Source organism: Aedes aegypti, chromosome 1 (genome assembly GCF_002204515.2).
Source record: "Aedes aegypti strain LVP_AGWG chromosome 1, AaegL5.0 Primary Assembly, whole genome shotgun sequence".
NCBI lineage: Eukaryota > Metazoa > Arthropoda > Insecta > Diptera > Culicidae > Aedes > Aedes aegypti.
Window position 1 is genome coordinate 127,803,468 of NC_035107.1, and position 19,884 is coordinate 127,823,351.

The 19,884-nt window shown below is 42.8% G+C and overlaps 1 protein-coding gene across 3 annotated transcripts in view; it reads right to left on the reverse strand.

Moving 5' to 3' along the window:
- Positions 1-19,884, reverse strand: part of LOC5568678 (neutral ceramidase) — an 81,969-nt gene that overhangs the window by 50,783 nt on the left and 11,302 nt on the right. The window contains exon 1 of one of the 3 annotated variants that reach the window (XM_021847356.1): positions 1,256-1,422. The exons of 1 other annotated variant lie outside the window; for it this stretch is intronic. The gene's annotated coding sequence lies outside the window, so the exon portion shown is untranslated. Of the gene's footprint in view, positions 1-977; positions 1,208-1,255; positions 1,423-19,884 lie in introns of those variants that run through there. One more of the 3 variants, XM_021847368.1, reaches the window with a different exon arrangement.

Sequence of the window (19,884 nt, forward strand, 5' to 3'; positions counted from 1 at the left end):
AGTTGGTTGCTGGAGACCTTACTTTGCCAACTAACTCTTCGTCGGAGTATGCAAAATCTATCGCTGAGTACTGGTGGTATGTTGTCGGGGCGCCAGAGAAGCCATGATAAGAGACAGCATCAACAAAAAGAGAGACTAGAAGCGTAGAGGAATAGACGAACTTCTAGTTCCCGAAGTTCCCGAAGGCGTCTGACCCAAGCCAAACAAAAGCGGTATGACAAAGGATTATTTTTTGTCTTTTTATTGTAATCGAAGCTTTAATGAAGATATTTAAAAATTCAGTTGTAAAAAGTTTAAGAAAACATACATGACCATCAATTATCCTTAGGCGATGACTACCAATCACCACTCCCCTAGTTTTTTTTTGTTTTCATTCAATTACATCCAATTCGAACTATGCAGTAGTGACTGACTGGCACATGAACTTAAAATAGTTTCCGCTGTGATGTTCAAGTAGCACTCTTCACTCAAGGCAGATATCTATCACCATTTGTGCATTACTGCTGCCATGTCCAACCAGCCACTCGTTCCGTCAATAACATCCATTTTGGCACACATTGAGAGATGATTGCTGAAGGTGGTTGGCTGCTGCTGGCTATGATTCCACAGTTGGCACGGTAATTATATTGATGCTTTGATTCGTTGGCCTCTTCCAAGTTTTTGTTGAACTTGACCCACGAGGTAAAATTATCCACATAATTTTTGCAAACAAGTAATGTAATAATCATGAATTCTCATAAAACATGGAAATCCTATTTTTTAAGAGCTGCATATTTCTTCATTTCAAAAGGCCTTAAGGTTGGCTTATTGACCACTTTACAGTTAATGACCACTCATCGGTTCTTCACGGTGGCGTACAAGTGTCATCGGTCATAAACTACTTGACATCGTTAAACACCGAGGTATCTAGCTTATTCCGAAAGAGACAAAAACGTTTCCTACAATTCTGCCTACACATTTAAGCCACACAAACTGACCCAATAGCCTTGATTACTGCTGCACTAGCACTCTTCTGTAGAGGCACGTTTTCCTTGCAGTTCCTATGCTGAATCCGGTCCACCTCACTCATAGATCGTCGACCTCCAGTTCTGAGCACAAAAAACAATTATCCGGCGTTGCAAGCGGCACTCGGTTGAGGTAATGATGGAAACGCAAGCGGTTAATTGCTGAACGTACGCCTCAGAACAGGCGGAAAGCTTTCGCTCTCGGCATGACAATTTTCGGCTTCAACAAATTTGTGGCTACGAATTCTTACCAACTTCCAATTTGTAGAACACCAGATCACACGCGACGGAATGTGAAATATGGTTAGCACAACTTGGTCTCAGTTACTCAAGAATTTTACTGTAGGACAACGTGTAGGAGATTATGACTGGCTTCTGTGAGTTGTCGAGCTTGATTAAAACTAACCTAGTAAACTGGTGAAGGAGCTGGTTTTATTGGATTTTCCTCGGATACTTGAGAAACGACAACATACTGTGTAGATCATGGCCTTATCAGCACTTAATGACTGATACGGAGATCGAGTAAAGAATGATGAACCACGGAAGGAATGCAGTGGAAATGGGTTTGTGCCTTAAGCGTTCAATGTGTTTGATTAGATTAAGCTTGATATTGTTGAACTCATCCATCTTTGCTTGCGGCGAGCTAAGAATGTTTAATTTTCTCTTTATTCAATACGGTGACATGGAAGGAGAAGAGACGAAGCTTAAAACCTAACTCGATGGAAGCGTCCGATCGAAATGGTTATAGAATATCCGTTGTCGTCATAGCAAAGACCAAAATTTGGTAGTTCTGCGTGCTGCATATCAATTACTATTACACCAATCAAAATTCTATTCATGGGTATTGCTATTTTGACGAGCTTGCTGATTCGGTGGCGATCTTTTAGTATTTGTTGCATGGAAAGGGATTATGACGTAATGAAATGATTCAGCATATGTGGATATAGTATACTGAATTATAATTCATAGAACATTGCACGTGTGAAATTGACAGTAATGTCCCGATTTTGTCAGCCCCATGCTGCAGGGGTATAATAGGGTTGACAAAATCGGGAAAAAAATTCGACAGGTTTCAAGTTTTATTTTAACTTAAGGACTTAGTTTTATGATTTTGTTGATACAAACATTGTTTTTTCACTTCCATTTTCTACGTACCGTAATCCAAGGTAACATTGATCAAAACTTTTTATACAATACATCCAAACCTCTTTTACGTAACTTTTTTTAAGTAGGGTAGAAGCACCGGTTTTTAGATAGCCAATCACCATGATACTTTTTGTATACTCTTCATTAATATGTTTGAGCTACATTCATTTGCTCCTCCGAATTCCTACGAAAACAATTAATAATATCCTTATAATTTCAACTCCCATACACCTTATCTCTTAAGGTACTCCTAATTTGGCCACATTCATAAGAAATCAATGTGATTGGCCAATTTAGGAACCTAAACTAAATCTCTGACCGAATTTCGTTCTAGTGGCCTATATTGATCAACGAGCTTTTAAAAGCAAAAAAAAAATGTTTCAGTTCAGTTTCTACATTTTTCATATATAATATAGATTGAATGCTTGTGTTTGACAATTTGTGGTATGAATAGGGCTTCCCATATAATTTTTAAATACATTTTCTATTAAATTGGTCATAACCGGAGGTTTTACCTTAGTTCAATTAACGTCAAATGGGCGTCACGGGGCTGCAAAACGGTAAGTCGACAACTAGGAAGGAGCATTTAACACAGCTCTGGTTCTCACAAGTTCCTACCTCACGCTTCCACGGGTCAAACAATGATAAAGACCGCCAGGCAAGGGTTGCGTACCTAGCTGGGAGTGCAGCCTGGGTACTGTTGTCCTTCTGACATCAGCTAGATAGAGGAGGTACGTCTAAAACAGTGTATGTTGTGGTATCTATCGGCTGAGCAAGAAATGCTGAATCGCGCACAGCTAAATCCAAGATGATAGCTCCTTCCTCCTGTTTTAGCTCCTTCCTTTTGGCTGTCTTGGTAGTGTCATTGCATTCATGTGTTCATGCATATTCATTGCATTCTTCTGCATGCTCCCTCTTACTTCGAGCAAAATAGACCGATATGCCGATAAACAAATTCCAAAAAAAAAGTACTACATCTTTGTAACTTGGATATCGTAGCGCTGCAGGAACTTTGTTGGACTGAACAGAAGGTGTGGAAAAGCGGGCATCGAGCTTCTACCAAAGCTGTGGCACCACAAATGAGCTAGACACTGGCTTCATAGTGTTGGGCAAGATGCGGCAACGCGTTATCGGGTGGCAGCCGATCAACGCAAGGATGTGCAAGATGAGGATAAAAGGTCGTTTCTTCAACTACAACATCATCAACGTACACTGCCCACACGAAGGGAGACCCGACGACAAGAAGGAGACGTTTTACTGGAGCAGATATTTAACGGCTGGTCGCCGCGTGGCGTGAAAATCGTTGTTGGCGACATAAACGCACAGGTAGGTTGAGAGGAGATCACCGTTCTGTAGATCGGGCGGGACAGCCTGCACGCCGTATCTAACGACAACGACCAACGATGCGTCAACTTTGCAGCCTCTCGTGGCATAGTTGTCCAAAGCACCTTCTTCCTCCGTAAAGATATCCATAAGGCCACCTGGAGATCACCCGATAATCTAACCGAGAACCCAATCGACCACGTTCTAATCGACGGAAAATTCTTCTCTGACATCACCAATGTGTGCACAAACCGCAGTGCGAATATAAATTTGGATCACTACCTAGTTGCTGTATAACTCGAAACTTTCGACGGTGACCAACCCGCGTCGAAGCGGAACGCCGCGGCTTAACATCGAGCGGCTACGGGACTCAGAAGTAGCCCAGGAATACGCGCAGCAGTTGGAAGTGGCCCTACCAACGGAAGAGCAGCTTGGCGCCGCCACTCTTGAAGATGGCTGGAGGCACACACGATCCGCCATAGGTAACACCGCAGCAGCAGCACTAGTTCCAGCGGCCCCGAATCAGAGAAACGACTGGTACGACGGCGAATACGAACAGTTGAGGAATGAGAAGAATGCAGCATGGGCGAGAATGCTGCAACAGCGCACGAGAGCGAACGAGGCACGGTATAAACAGGCACGAAACAGACAAAACTCGATCTTCCGGAGAAAGAAGCGCCATCAAGAAGAACGAGATCGCGAAGCGATGGAAGAGCTGTTCCGCGCTAAAGACACACGGAAGTTTTACGAGAAGCTTAACCGTTCGCGCCACAAACCGATATGTGCAGAGACTGTGACGAAAATCTTCTCACGAACGAACGTGAGGTGGTCGATAGGTGGTGGCAGCACTACGACGAGCACCTTAATGGTGATGTGGCCAGTAGCGAAGGTGGCACGGAAATAACTTTGGGAGAACGCGCAGACGACGAAACACTTCCACCTCCAGATCTCCAAGAGGTAGAAACGAAGATTAGACGGTTGAAAACAACAAAGCCGCTGGAGTTGACCAATTACCGAGCGAGTTGCTAAAATACGGTGGTGGTGCACTGGCAAGAGCGCTGCACTGGGTTATTTCCAAGATTTGGGAGGAGGAAGTATTGCCGGAGGAGTGGATGGAAGGTGCTGTGTGTCCAATCTACAGAAAGGGCAACAAGTTGGATTGCGCCAATTATCGTGCGATCACCATTTTGAGCGTCGTCTACAAGGTATTCTCCCAAATTCTATGCCGCCGTCTATCATCAATTGCAAGAGAATTCGTTGGGCAATACTAGGCAGGATTTATGGGAGAACGAGCAACAACGGACCAAATATTCGCCATCAGCCAGTTGTTGCAGAAATGCCGCGAATACAATCACACACACACATCATTTGTTCATCGATTTTTAATCGGCCTATGATACAATCGATCGAGATCAGTTATGGCAGATTATGCACGAATACGGTTTCCCGGACAAACTGATAAGATTGATCAAGGCGACGATGGAGCGAGTGATGTGCGTAGTCCGAGTATCAGGGATACTCTCGAGTCCCTTCGAATCTCGCAGAGGGTTACGGCAACGTGATGGCCTTTCGGGTTTACTGTTTAACATTGCGTTAGAGGGTGTGATAAGAAGTACGGGGATAGGCACGAGTGGCACGATCTTCAAAATGTCCGTTCAGTTACTTGGTTTCGCCGATGACATTGATATTGTTGCACGCAACTTTGATACGATGGCGGATACGTACATCCGACTAAGGGCTGAAGCTAGGCGAATCGGACTGAACATCAATGTGTCGAAGACGAAGTACATGATAGCGAGGGGCTCAAGAGAAGACACAGCACGCCCCCCACCTCGACAACATATTAACGGTGATGAAATCGAGGTTGTCGAAGAATCCATGTACTTAGGCTCACTGATGGTGACCGCCGACAACGACACCAGCAGAGAAATCCAGAGACGCATCGTTGCTGGAAATTGTGCATACTTTGGACTTCGCAGAACGCTCCGATCGAGCAAAGCTCACCATCGCACGAAGTTAACCATCTACAAGACGCTGATTAGACCGGTACTCCTCTATGGGCACGAAACATGGACCCTACGTGCAGAGGTTCAACGCGCCCTTGGTGTTTTCAAACGGAAGGTGTTGCGGATCATCTACGGCGCAGTGAAGATGGAAGACGGAACGTGGAGAAGGCGAATGAACCATGAATTGCCCCAGGTGCTAGGAGAACCAACCATCGTCCACCTCGCAAAAATTGGGAGGCTGCGATGGGCCGAGCATGTCACCAGAATGTCGGATAACAACCCGGTGACGATCTGTGAGAAAGGTGGTTTCAATCGCCAACAAGACCATGGCATTCAGGTGGAACAGTTTGGAATCATCTTCTAAGATTGCACTAAAACTTCAAAGGCACAAATCTCGCGAAGAAAGTATCCCACGGCATTGCACTTTTTATTTTGGCTTTGTGCACTAGTAGAAAGCTTAAAATAAGAAGATCAGGAACGTTTGCCAACTATTTCTCCAGTTTTGTGCCTTTGAAAACGTGAGTAGGGGGAGAAGTCGGCCATTGTGCCGGCCATTTTTGGATTCCGAGATGTTTCACCTTCAACGTTTGGTGCAAAGGAGAGCAAAAGGAATGAAGAAACAGTTCGGACTGTTTGGAATTGAAATCGGTCGAGAATTCTTTCGTCGATGACAAGACGACGGGATCCGGGATGACGATGATTTTATTTATTTCGTCACCAGTCGTTGACGAATCTGACGATTGAAAGCTCTGCATACAATTATGGTGAACCAAGTTTAACATTTTCCGATATACGTTGGCCTTTAGATCCACAGACGTAAACTGTAACGTTTCTGATATTAATGAAAAAGGTTCACAGCCAAACAGGCTCATTAAAATATGTCTTGTTAAGTTTCTGAATCAGCGGTTATTTATCGTTATTCAAATACTTCTTCGAATGAAGATCTTCGTATGTAGAAACGTAAACATAAACGAAGTAACTCCTGAATATAATTGATTTTTGACGAACTCGAGACAAACCGAATTAGATGAATGTTGTGCATAAGTGATGAGAAAATGATTCCATCAACTGAACGTTTCAACCAGTAGCAAGCTAATTCACCTTTTTGGGCTTATCCACCTTTTCACGAGCGCTAATGGCTGCCGCAAACAGGCTCGTTTTCTGGTAGGGATCGGTCGATTCGACATTTGGCTTGGGTCCACTCAATATAAAACGACCCAAGCCAAACAGGACGATCGGAAGCCAGTACTGATTGGAGGAGACTTCAATGCATGGGCCGTGGAGTGGAGTAGCAGGGTAGCCAATGGTAACAAGGTTACAGCTTGCTGGAGGCCCTGACAAAGCTAGATCTCCAGCTGTGCAATGAAGGTACCGTTAGCACATTTAGGAAAAACGGACGAGCATCGATCTTACATGGTGTAGCCCATCGCTGGCGGGCTACATGAACTGGAGGGTAAGTGAGGAGTATACCCATAGCGATCACCAGGCAGTCCGCTATACTATTGGCCGACAAGACTGCGTGGCAATAACGAATATCGTACAGCAATGGAAGACGAAGGCCTTCGACAAGGACCTTTTCGTCGAAGCACTTCATGTAGAATTCGGGATCTCGATGCAGTGGAGCTGACAAGGGCGATGGTCGAAGCGTGTGACATAACAATGCCAAGAAAACGGAAGCCATCAAAAACCGGCATCCCGTATACTGGTGGAACGAGGAACTCCGCACTTTTCACACCGCTTGTCTTAAAGCCAGGAGACGATAGAGACAGAGAGCGAGACACGAGGAAATCCGGGAAGAGCGTAAAATTTTGTTCCAGCAAGCCAGAACGGCTTTCAAACGTGAGAAAAAGCTGAGCAAGTCTAACTGCTTCAAAGAGCTGTGCCGAGCAGCTGATGCTAATCCTTGGGGGAATGCCTACCGAGTAATAATGGCGAAAATCAAGGGCCCGTCGACGGCGGCCGAAACATGTGCGGATAAACTGAGCGTAATCGTCGAGGGTCTATTCCCAAAGCATGATCCTACAATGTGGCCAAATAGCGTTGGGCGATTTTGAATCGATGTTCTGAAAATCGATGTTTGCTTTCCGATTAATCGATTTTTTGAATCGATGTTTGGAGCACCTAAAATCGGGTGAATCGATTCTCTTTATTCGATTCTTTGATTCGGTTCATTTTGTTGAAATCGTTAAATATTTCTTGATGAGTTTGTGGAAAATAAACCATATTTTGAACTAATCTTGAAGTAGTAAATTTGTTCAATTGATTTTCGAAACTGATTTGATTGAAATATTTTGAAATCGAATGCAAATGCATTTGGTCTGATTTCAAACTTCATACATGTCAATTTTCATCCGATTCGAATCGATTCGAAAACATCGATTCAAAGGATTCGATTAAATCAGTGAATCGATTCGGTAGTTCAAGTGTGAATCGATTCAGTAACATCGATGTTCTGGACAAATTTGTCCAACGCTATGGCCACACCATATGGCAATGAAGAGGTAGGAAATACCGAAGCTCATCAGATCTCTAACGAGGAGCTTATAGCAGCTTTGAAAGCGATGAAACTAACAAAGCTCCGGGTCCGGATGGAATCCCCAATGTGGCACTCAAAGCAGCAGTCCTTGCGTATCTAAATATGGTAAGAAAGGTTTTGCAGAAATTCCAGGACGTAGGTCAATTTCCAGACATATGGAAAATCCAGAAACTGTTACTGTTGCCGAAGCCAGTAAAACCGCCCGGGGATCCAGGATCATATAGGCCTATCACTGGATACACTCGGTAAACTCTTGGAACGGGTTATCCTCAGCAGGGTGATGAAATGCACAGAACATAAACAATTCTTCTTTAAAAAAAATCAAGTGGGCACTGTGCCAAATATCGGCAAAGGGGGGCCCGGGTCAAATCTAATAATACAAAAATCAACGCATTCTATCATATCACAATTAAACCATTAAAAATCAATACACTAGTTTAGAACATAAGGTTCATATCAATTCAAAGTTGTTGATGCAGGCGGGTTAATGCTTTATTTCCCCGAATGCGACTTTCCAAAATAACCCGTTGCCCTGAAAAGCCAATTTCCAGCAGATATTCTTGAACCCATAATTATCATCACTTCAAACGTTTCGAGGTGACAATTAAATCAAATGATATGTGTAAACAACGAATAGCCGATCAATTAGAGAAGTATGCACTAATTAATTGGCCTGTTTCTTCAAGATATAGGCTAGACATTCTTCGCATAAAATGTTCTGGCTGTATGTATCGACCTTCTCCCATTTTTAATTATATCCTGATATTTCTAGTTTTCCAACCTGTCACTGTAGTATCCGTATTATCCATGCATCTTTTTGAATTTTTACTTCACGGCGAACCCGAACGTTCTGGAAACAGGAGTTAGATGAAGCGACATCTGTTTGTTGCTTCCATATAAAAAGAAATTTTCTATTTTTGCAAGTATGAAGAAAAATATCCAAACTTTTTCGCAATCTACTTAAGATGACACGCAGACTTCGTCCTCTGGTGGAGAGATCTGTGTCATCCGCAGACATAAATTTTTGACATTCCTGAGGTAACTCATGTAAGTAAGATGTGAAAATATTGTATCATATTGGTCGCAAAATGATGCTTTGATTAACACCTGCTCTTATAGGAGATCTTTCAGACTAGAAGTTCTGATAATTAATCAGAAGTGTACGATTTGTAAGATATTTTTTTTACAATTTATGTAAGAAAATTAAAGCTTTTTTTATTTTACAATCAAACCTTCGTAGTAGAATAGCTTTCAGATTTGTTAGAACGAATCAAATGTTTTACACTTAAGAGTTGATGAGTGGTCGAATGTTCATGGCGGAATCCGATCTGTTCATTAGCAGAATTGAATTTTCGTTGATGTGGACCATCATTCTGTTCAAAATTAGCTTCTCAAAAGGTTTACTAATAGCGGAAAGCAGGCTGATTGGATGATATCTGAAAGCTCTTGTTGGATTTTTGTCTGGTTTAATAATAGGTACAACTTGGATTTTTTCCATTTGTCACGAAAATATGCCAACAAAATATATTTGTTGAATATATCAATCAAGAATTATAAGCTACTCACTGTAAGTTTTTTGTTGAGGATGTAAAAAACTACATCGTCAAGAGGTTTCACTTTTTTTTTTTAATAATTCTCATGTCTTCCAAATCAGTTCCCCAGAAATTTTCGAAAACGTTCTCTTGATTAAGAATGTTTTCGAAATCCTGAGTTACTTGATTTTCTATTGGACTAATAAGTCCTAAATTAAAATTGTGCGCAGTCCGAAAGCGCATAGCATGTTTTTGAACTTTTTCGCAATTACAGTCGGGTCTCCTATTAAACGCATTCCTATATCGTGCACTCCTATTACGCTCACTCCTATAAGACACACCGGGACGTTATAGGAGACCCAGGGCTTATGGGATTTCATCACTTTGGGGGTATCGTTGAATATCTCGTATGCCAAAAGAGATAGTACAGTACTGTCTTCGGCGAAGTTTCAGTGCTAAGTACGATCTACCTTTAAGAGTTGAGGATCATCCTTTCAGTTGAGAACTTGGCCGGTAGGGGCGCTTTTTCTGATTTGCACTATATGAACCATGAGGGATAAGAATGCAAAATTTTGTAACATATGATATCTCTGAATCCTGATGTTTTGGAAGGTTGGTGTCTTCGGAAGAGTTGTTCAGTAGCTCAAGGGCTGACATGTGGTGGTCATTCTGATACAGAATTACGCCACCAGGCGGCGGAAGTGGGCATGGAATTTTTGTTTTGCGTATAGCTCAGTTGCCTGACCACTTAGAAAGATGGCGTCTTCGGAAAAGTTGCTCAGTGTCACAAGGGCTAACATTATTTGAGCCGAAAGTTTCAAAATTTTGCCACTAGGCGGCGCTAGTGAGCCAAGAATTTTTGTTTTGCGCATAGCTCAGTAGCCTGATCACTTAGAAAGATGACGTCTTCGGCAAAGTTGCTCAGTATCACAAGGGCTAACATTATTTGGGCCGAAAGTTTTGAAATTGTGCCACTAGGCGGCGCTAGTGAGCACATAATTTTTGTTTTGCGCATTGCTCAGTAGCCTGACCACTTAGAAAGATGGCGTCTTCGGCAAAATTTCGAAACTTTCGGCCCAAATAATGTTGGCCCTTGTGATACTGAGCAACTTTGCCGAAGACGCCATCTTTCTAAGTGGTCAGGCAACTGAGCTATCCGCCAAACATAATTATTTGCTCACTAGCGCCGCCTAGTGGCAAAATTTCGAAACTTTCGGCCCAAATAATGTTAGCCCTTGTGATACTGAGCAACTTTGCCGAAGACACCATCTTTCTAACTGGTCAGGCAACTGAGCTATCCGCCAAACAAAATTATTTGCTCACTAGCGCCGCCTAGTGGCAAAATTATGAAACTTTCGGCCCAAATAATATTAGCCCTTGTGATACTGAGCAACTTTGTCGAAGACGCCATCTTTCTAAGTGGTCAGGCAACTGAGCAATCCGCCAAACAAAAATTATTTACTCACTAGCGCCACCTAGTGGCAAAATTATGAAACTTTCTGCCCAAATAATGTTAGCCCTTGTGATACTGAGCAACTTTGCCGAAGACGTCATTTTTCTTAGTGGTCAGGCAACTGAGCTATCCGCCAAACAAAATTATTTGCTCACTAGCGCCGCCTAGTGGCAACATTTCGAAACTTTCAGCCCAAATAATATTAGCCCTTGTGATACTGAGCAACTTTGCCGAAGACGCCATCTTTCTAAGTGGTCAGGCAACTGAGCTATCCGCCAAACATAATTATTTGCTCACTAGCGCCGCCTAGTGGCAAAATTTCGAAACTTTCGGCCCAAATAATGTTAGCCCTTGTGATACTGAGCAACTTTGCCGAAGACGTCATTTTTCTTAGTGGTCAGGCAACTGAGCTATCCGCCAAACAAAATTACTTGCTCACTAGCGCCGCCTAGTGGCAACATTTCGAAACTTTCAGCCCAAATAATATTAGCCCTTGTGATACTGAGCAACTTTGCCGAAGACGCCATCTTTCTAAGTGGTCAGGCAACTGAGCTATCCGCCAAACATAATTATTTGCTCACTAGCGCCGCCTAGTGGCAAAATTTCGAAACTTTCGGCCCAAATAATGTTAGCCCTTGTGATACTGAGCAACTTTGCCGAAGACACCATCTTTCTAAGTGGTCAGGCAACTGAGCTATCCGCCAAACAAAATTATTTGCTCACTAGCGCCGCCTAGTGGCAAAATTTCGAAACTTTCGGCCCAAATAATATTAGCCCTTGTGATACTGAGCAACTTTGTCGAAGACGCCATCTTTCTAAGTGGTCAGGCAACTGAGCAATCCGCCAAACAAAAATTATTTACTCACTAGCGCCACCTAGTGGCAAAATTATGAAACTTTCTGCCCAAATAATGTTAGCCCTTGTGATACTGAGCAACTTTGCCGAAGACGTCATTTTTCTTAGTGGTCAGGCAACTGAGCTATCCGCCAAACAAAATTATTTGCTCACTAGCGCCGCCTAGTGGCAAAATTTCGAAACTTTCGGCCCAAATAATATTAGCCCTTGTGATACTGAGCAACTTTGTCGAAGACGCCATCTTTCTAAGTGGTCAGGCAACTGAGCAATCCGCCAAACAAAAATTATTTACTCACTAGCGCCACCTAGTGGCAAAATTATGAAACTTTCTGCCCAAATAATGTTAGCCCTTGTGATACTGAGCAACTTTGCCGAAGACGTCATTTTTCTAAGTGGTCAGGTTACTGAGTTATGTGCAAAAAAAAAAAATCTTTGCTCACTAGCAAAATTTTGAAACTTTCGGCTCAAATAATGTTAGCCCTTGTGATACAGAGCAACTTTGCCGAAGACGCCATCTTTCTAAGTGGTCAGGCAACTGAGCTATCCGCAAAACAAAAATTATTTGCTCACTAGCGCCGCCTAGTGGCAAAATTTCGAAACTTTTGGCCCAAATAATGTTAGCCCTTGTGATACAGAGCAACTTTGCCGAAGACGTCATTTTTCTTAGTGGTCAGGCAACTGAGCTATCCGCCAAACAAAATTATTTGCTCACTAGCGCCGCCTAGTGGCAACATTTCGAAACTTTCAGCCCAAATAATATTAGCCCTTGTGATACTGAGCAACTTTGCCGAAGACGCCATCTTTCTAAGTGGTCAGGCAACTGAGCTATCCGCCAAACAAAAATTATTTGCTCACTAGCGCTGCCTAGTGGCAAAATTTCGAAACATTCGGCTCAAATAATGTTAGCCCTTGTGATACTGAGCAACTTTGCCGAAGACGCCATTTTTCTTAGTGGGCAGGCAACTGAGCTATCCGCCAAACAAAAATTATTTGCTCACTAGCGCCACCTAGTGGAAAAATTTCGAAACTTTCGGCCCAAATAATATTTGCCCTTGTGATACTGAGCAACTTTGCCGAAGACGCCATCTTTCTAAGTGGTCAGGCAACTGAGCTATCCGCCAAACATAATTATTTGCTCACTAGCGCCGCCTAGTGGCAAAATTTCGAAACTTTCGGCCCAAATAATGTTAGCCCTTGTGATACTGAGCAACTTTGCCGAAGACGTCATTTTTCTTAGTGGTCAGGCAACTGAGCTATCCGCCAAACAAAATTACTTGCTCACTAGCGCCGCCTAGTGGCAACATTTCGAAACTTTCAGCCCAAATAATATTAGCCCTTGTGATACTGAGCAACTTTGCCGAAGACGCCATCTTTCTAAGTGGTCAGGCAACTGAGCTATCCGCCAAACATAATTATTTGCTCACTAGCGCCGCCTAGTGGCAAAATTTCGAAACTTTCGGCCCAAATAATGTTAGCCCTTGTGATACTGAGCAACTTTGCCGAAGACACCATCTTTCTAAGTGGTCAGGCAACTGAGCTATCCGCCAAACAAAATTATTTGCTCACTAGCGCCGCCTAGTGGCAAAATTTCGAAACTTTCGGCCCAAATAATATTAGCCCTTGTGATACTGAGCAACTTTGTCGAAGACGCCATCTTTCTAAGTGGTCAGGCAACTGAGCAATCCGCCAAACAAAAATTATTTACTCACTAGCGCCACCTAGTGGCAAAATTATGAAACTTTCTGCCCAAATAATGTTAGCCCTTGTGATACTGAGCAACTTTGCCGAAGACGTCATTTTTCTTAGTGGTCAGGCAACTGAGCTATCCGCCAAACAAAATTATTTGCTCACTAGCGCCGCCTAGTGGCAAAATTTCGAAACTTTCGGCCCAAATAATATTAGCCCTTGTGATACTGAGCAACTTTGTCGAAGACGCCATCTTTCTAAGTGGTCAGGCAACTGAGCAATCCGCCAAACAAAAATTATTTACTCACTAGCGCCACCTAGTGGCAAAATTATGAAACTTTCTGCCCAAATAATGTTAGCCCTTGTGATACTGAGCAACTTTGCCGAAGACGTCATTTTTCTAAGTGGTCAGGTTACTGAGTTATGTGCAAAAAAAAAAAATCTTTGCTCACTAGCAAAATTTTGAAACTTTCGGCTCAAATAATGTTAGCCCTTGTGATACAGAGCAACTTTGCCGAAGACGCCATCTTTCTAAGTGGTCAGGCAACTGAGCTATCCGCAAAACAAAAATTATTTGCTCACTAACGCCGCCTAGTGGCAAAATTTCGAAACTTTTGGCCCAAATAATGTTAGCCCTTGTGATACAGAGCAACTTTGCCGAAGACGTCATTTTTCTTAGTGGTCAGGCAACTGAGCTATCCGCCAAACAAAATTATTTGCTCACTAGCGCCGCCTAGTGGCAACATTTCGAAACTTTCAGCCCAAATAATATTAGCCCTTGTGATACTGAGCAACTTTGCCGAAGACGCCATCTTTCTAAGTGGTCAGGCAACTGAGCTATCCGCCAAACATAATTATTTGCTCACTAGCGCCGCCTAGTGGCAAAATTTCGAAACTTTCGGCCCAAATAATGTTAGCCCTTGTGATACTGAGCAACTTTGCCGAAGACACCATCTTTCTAAGTGGTCAGGCAACTGAGCTATCCGCCAAACAAAATTATTTGCTCACTAGCGCCGCCTAGTGGCAAAATTTCGAAACTTTCGGCCCAAATAATATTAGCCCTTGTGATACTGAGCAACTTTGTCGAAGACGCCATCTTTCTAAGTGGTCAGGCAACTGAGCAATCCGCCAAACAAAAATTATTTACTCACTAGCGCCACCTAGTGGCAAAATTATGAAACTTTCTGCCCAAATAATGTTAGCCCTTGTGATACTGAGCAACTTTGCCGAAGACGTCATTTTTCTTAGTGGTCAGGTTACTGAGTTATGTGCAAAACAAAAAATCTTTGCTCACTAGCAAAATTTTGAAACTTTCGGCTCAAATAATGTTAGCCCTTGTGATACAGAGCAACTTTGCCGAAGACGCCATCTTTCTAAGTGGTCAGGCAACTGAGCTATCCGCCAAACAAAAATTATTTGCTCACTAGCGCTGCCTAGTGGCAAAATTTCGAAACATTCGGCTCAAATAATGTTAGCCCTTGTGATACTGAGCAACTTTGCCGAAGACGCCATTTTTCTTAGTGGGCAGGCAACTGAGCTATCCGCCAAACAAAAATTATTTGCTCACTAGCGCCACCTAGTGGAAAAATTTCGAAATTTTCGGCTCAAATAATGTTAGCCCTTGTGATACTGAGCAACTTTGCCGAAGACGCCATCTTTCTAAGTGGTCAGGCAACTGAGCTATCCGCCAAACATAATTATTTGCTCACTAGCGCCGCCTAGTGGCAAAATTTCGAAACTTTTGGCCCAAATAATGTTAGCCCTTGTGATACTGAGCAACTTTGCCGAAGACGTCATTTTTCTTAGTGGTCAGGCAACTGAGCTATCCGCCAAACAAAATTATTTGCTCACTAGCGCCGCCTAGTGGCAACATTTCGAAACTTTCAGCCCAAATAATATTAGCCCTTGTGATACTGAGCAACTTTGCCGAAGACGCCATCTTTCTAAGTGGTCAGGCAACTGAGCTATCCGCCAAACATAATTATTTGCTCACTAGCGCCGCCTAGTGGCAAAATTTCGAAACTTTCGGCCCAAATAATATTAGCCCTTGTGATACTGAGCAACTTTGTCGAAGACGCCATCTTTCTAAGTGGTCAGGCAACTGAGCAATCCGCCAAACAAAAATTATTTACTCACTAGCGCCACCTAGTGGCAAAATTATGAAACTTTCTGCCCAAATAATGTTAGCCCTTGTGATACTGAGCAACTTTGCCGAAGACGTCATTTTTCTTAGTGGTCAGGTTACTGAGTTATGTGCAAAACAAAAAATCTTTGCTCACTAGCAAAATTTTGAAACTTTCGGCTCAAATAATGTTAGCCCTTGTGATACAGAGCAACTTTGCCGAAGACGCCATCTTTCTAAGTGGTCAGGCAACTGAGCTATCCGCCAAACAAAAATTATTTGCTCACTAGCGCTGCCTAGTGGCAAAATTTCGAAACATTCGGCTCAAATAATGTTAGCCCTTGTGATACTGAGCAACTTTGCCGAAGACGCCATTTTTCTTAGTGGGCAGGCAACTGAGCTATCCGCCAAACAAAAATTATTTGCTCACTAGCGCCACCTAGTGGAAAAATTTCGAAACTTTCGGCCCAAATAATATTAGCCCTTGTGATACTGAGCAACTTTGTCGAAGACGCCATCTTTCTAAGTGGTCAGGCAACTGAGCAATCCGCCAAACAAAAATTATTTACTCACTAGCGCCACCTAGTGGCAAAATTATGAAACTTTCTGCCCAAATAATGTTAGCCCTTGTGATACTGAGCAACTTTGCCGAAGACGTCATTTTTCTTAGTGGTCAGGTTACTGAGTTATGTGCAAAACAAAAAATCTTTGCTCACTAGCAAAATTTTGAAACTTTCGGCTCAAATAATGTTAGCCCTTGTGATACAGAGCAACTTTGCCGAAGACGCCATCTTTCTAAGTGGTCAGGCAACTGAGCTATCCGCCAAACAAAAATTATTTGCTCACTAGCGCTGCCTAGTGGCAAAATTTCGAAACATTCGGCTCAAATAATGTTAGCCCTTGTGATACTGAGCAACTTTGCCGAAGACGCCATCTTTCTAAGTGGTCAGGCAACTGAGCTATCCGCCAAACATTACGAGATACTCAACGACACCCCCAAAGTGATGAAATTCCATAAGCCCTGGGTCTCCTATAACGCAGATTCCTATTACGCCCCCAACCATGTGTCTAATAGGAGACCTGACTGTAGTTAGTAATAATCTGTTTTCCTCTTTCAATGCCGATATTGGCATGCGTTTTTTTTTTAAATAATTTTCAGAGCCAATTAAGGGATTATGTTTTCAATTTTTTTGTTCCTAATTGCAATTGCATTTTTTTATTTCTTTTTGCAGATCTTGCCACATCATTTTCATAGCAGGATCGCGAGTGCGTTGATATTGCCTTCTCCTCACGTTTTTAAGACGGATCAAGAGTTTAAGATCCTCTGCTATAATAATGGATATAAATTTCACATTTTGGTATTGCAATGCCCCTGGCTTCAACAATGGATGTTGTAAAAGTTTCAAGGGCATTTTAAATATCAAGTTGTGTTTGTAAATAAATGTTAACATCAAGATTAGAGTCAATATATGTTTCATATAAATTCCAGTCGGCTCAAAAATAATTGAAAGTTAATATCACAAAATTGAAAAACTTGTTGCTCATAATACATGTACATCTATATAGATAAAAATGGAATGGTGTTTGTATGTCACGAAATAGCTTGTGTTACGCGCAAGCCCCTCGTACGAGAATGAACATTGTGGAGTTTGACAGAAAATTGTGAGTGGCAGACGTTTGACGTTCTGATCACTATCAGGGAAAAATAAAACAGTTATCCAGATCGCTCAAAATCATCGGAAGGTTGAAAAGGATTTGTAAGATAAAATTAATTTACTATACCTTAAATACTCTAAAACAATTGAACTTACAGGCTAATCTGAACTTAAACGCTAAATTGAACTTAAAAACTATAATTTGTTCACGATCGAATTAAATAGGAGACTAAATTGTAAGTAACAATATATCCATGCAAACCGGTGATATAATGAATTGAAATAAAATTTCAGCTTGAGCTTTACCCTACTGCAAAAGCGAGTTTCGATTCAAGAGCTCCGAATAACGTGAACAAAACTCAAGAATTTAATAATACATCATGCCTAGAAAGACGCGCTCGCAAACAAAGAGCAAATCGAAGGTGTCGGCAGCAAATTGGCAACGAGACAACGATACACGTGCTACAAACGATATTCCCAATATCAACAATGCATTGAGTGCTGCAGTGAGTGACCTAGTTCACCCAGAGGAAAATATATCCCTGGCCCGTATGCCTCAAGTGAGATTTGCAGCAGCGGGCGTTGATGTTGAATGCGATGATCGTTATGACTGCGTCGTTTGTGATCAGCCAAATAATGCTGACCAATGCATGGTACAGTGTCGAAAGTGTACCAATTCGTACCATTTCGATTGTGCTCAGAGAAGTAGTGGACTGAAGGGAAATAAAGATACGTTTCTATGCACGTCGTGTGTTCCCCGGAACACTGGCCCAACAACAAGTTCGATAACCGGACTGTCAGATACTTCGAGTACGCGGAGAGCTAGATTGGCCCGTGAACTCGAATTGTTGGAAGAAGCAAGGAAGTTAGAAGAAGATGCTCAGCGGGAGAAGTTAGAACGCGAGAGACAAATTAACTAGAAGGCAGCTAGAGAGAAGATCGAGCGGGACAAGGAGTACCTGGCGAGAAAACGAGAGCTTCTGAACCAACAAGACGAGGTAGATGAAGTTGCAAGCTTGAGGAGTAACCATTCTATTCGGTCGTCGACAAGAAGAGTTGAAGATTGGGTCGTCAAACAGACGACAAGTAATCTTGGTTCTGCTGTAGCCGAAGACACGTCGACATCTGCAGATCCAATGCATCATGTAGCCGCAAATCCGATAGATAATCGAACTCAGTATCGTAGTTCAACTCCCGTTCGAGACGTACTCCCAGGAAACAAGCGCTTCGCTATTAAACACGAGCCCTTTGACGTTGATCTTATTTCCGCTGCCCGAACGACCGGTAGTATCACGATCGGTGATAACGAACTCGACGAAGCAATTGGAGGAAGTTTACCGGCGGATAGCAACCGAGTTTCGTCTGTCATTTCATTAGTGGACCTTAATCCACTTCAGAACATGCTAGAAGAGCAGGAAGCAATCGTTTTAAACCACGGGACTAGGCCGGAGGCTCCGAAAAGTTTGGCCTTGCCATACAGCCAATGGCAAAGTGAAACTGGTTATCTGCGCAAAACCAAAGAACTCGAACAACGTCATCAAAAGGAGAATGAAATTCGGCGTAAACGAGAGTTGGAACTAGTCGATCAGATCAGACAGTTGCAACTACAAAAAGAGGCGGACATACAGCAGCGTAACGAGTACGAGGCTGATGTGAAAAAAACAACTGCAACTGTTTAATGACAGACAGAACGCTATGGACCTACAACGACAACGTGATCTGGAGCAGAGGGATGCCGAAATAAATCGTCTGCGAGAAACGGAACTTTCATTAAAGATACAGCTTCACTCACTAAGCCTGGCTCTTCAAGGAAAGGACGTCTCCAGAATGCAGAACAAGAATGCCGGGGAAATGGTTCCACACGCCACGGGCCAGGATCGATTCCAACAAATTATCTGTCCCCATCCAGAAGAACTCATCGTCAACTCAACACGCGTTCCTAACGAAGAATTTACAGTGAAGCCCAATCTGGTAAGTGCCACCCCAGCTTCTCCTCATGAAATAAATGAAACCCCTCAACCACACCCTTATCACGACCACCAATTTCTGCACACCTCGCTACCAATTGATGGTTCAATAAACGATAATCTGTTGCCACATACCCATTATGACCATCAACCCTTGAATATTTCGACACCTCGTGGAGGCCGTTCGACCTCATTTAACAACATCCCAACCACCCAAAATGCAGAAACTTACGCATATCACCAGTTCGAGCCAGCAATGCCCAGCAACATACGTGGGAACTGTGTACAGCAGGAAGTTTTCCGCCCATCGCCGGAACATCTTGCCGCCAGACAAGTACTTTCCAAAGAATTGCCCACATTCACTGGGGACCCTGTCGACTGGCCGCTTTTCCATAGCAGTTACCACCACTCTACGCAAGCTTGTGGCTACTCCGACTTTGAAAATCTTCTAAGACTACAACGCGCCTTGAAGGGAGCAGCTAAGGATGGAGTTAGCAGTTTTTTGCTGCATCCTTCAACAGTCCCTCAAGTTATGTCTACCCTGCAAACCTTATTTGGTAGACCAGAACAAATTGTCCATAACCTGATAGAGAAGGTAA